We start from the raw sequence: 1,490 nt of genomic DNA, 5'->3' as shown, positions 1-1,490 counted from the left end.
GTACCAATTATTGTATTTTCTTCGGTGTCATTGTTCTTGTTAATTGATACCTCTGTCTTATTTCTCTCATTCTTTCAAAATAAAAATTTTTGAAATTTGGAGGAAACTGGACAAATAATGAAAATCTGGGAAGAAGGTCATATCAAGCGATTCAGGCTCTTTTATTTCTGATTCCAAATAAGGGAGAATAAGAAAAGGAAAAGTGTAATCACTTTGTATACTAACAAGGTTACCAACTTTTCTATTTCATTTTAAGTTCCCCCACACTTATGTGATGTCAGCATATAATACAGAAAGCCATAGAATTAGGGTCAATACAATTTCAGGTTTTGGAAGTTCTGTTTCACTAGATGATGCCAAGGGAAGGTGGAAAAGTGATTTCAGAGAAAATTGCAGGTATATTAAATAAAGGTGAACCAGTGTTCTCTCACTGTGTGTATCCACAAAGCGGCACAAGTTCCAATGCCACAGAATTGTCACGTTAGGAAAGTTATTTCACCACTCAGAGCCCCAGTTTCATGGTCTACAAAAGATAAGGGGATTGAAGGTTAAAAATCCATTCCAATTCACATTTGAGTCTATGAAATCATTAAAAGCATGAAAAATGACTCGAGAAATTTTCAGTTTTACTAGATAGGAGCAGCTGTCATAGAAAAGATCAAACATTGAATTCTTATGCATGATTAAACAACAGTTCGTGAAAGTACTCTGAAAATCATATAAAATGCAGTAAATAGTAATTTCTGCTGTTGTCTTTCCAAAATATATCAACTTAATCTTTGAGTCTTCATTTCTTCCTAAGATTACAGTTTTCTTCTACAGTTTTGCCTACAGTTTATGGGTATGTTTTAGCCTAAAAAAAAAAATTCAGAGCCATTCAGTTTACCTTTCCTCTCTAATTCCTACTCTAGGAAGAGGTTAAACTAGGGACTAAACTCCGGTCTCAGACTAAGCCTCTGTTGCTGTTACAGCTAGGTTCTTTAAGACTCACTGATCACCCAAAGTTAGAAATCTTTACGTGCTGCCTGTCGGATTACGTGCAAGGTGCCACACCTACGTTAGGACACAGGTTTCTAGCAAACCTGGAAGACGTGGCTGGCCAACCTCGGTAAAAAGAGGGCAGATTCCACCGTCCTTTCCTCCCATCCCCTTGCTTCACCTGGGAAAAGCGACAGTTTCAGAAGTCACAGACTCCATAACCTAAGTCTCCTGTACAGCAAGGGAGAAGCAGACTTTATTGCGAAGTTTGCGGTTTCATATTTTTCTGCAGATTCAAAGTCCCGACATTTGGGGTCAATCGGGGAAAAATGATCACTATAACTGAACTGCTCTTGTTAAATTCAGGAATCGAGACACTAATTGTCAGGTTTCAAGCAAAATAACAAAGGCGAACATTATTAGGGCAGCGGGAACTCCAGCCAATCAGCTAGGTCCGGCAGCAACGGCCCATAAACCAAAGGTCTGAAGCCCGAGGCAGGCGGGGCCAGCTG

This window comes from Crocuta crocuta, unplaced genomic scaffold, assembly GCF_008692635.1.
Source record: "Crocuta crocuta isolate KB4526 unplaced genomic scaffold, BGI_CrCroc_1.0 scaffold588, whole genome shotgun sequence".
Lineage (NCBI taxonomy): Eukaryota > Metazoa > Chordata > Mammalia > Carnivora > Hyaenidae > Crocuta > Crocuta crocuta.
The sequence above is the reverse complement of the archived record's forward strand: the minus strand, read 5'-3'. Positions refer to the sequence as shown.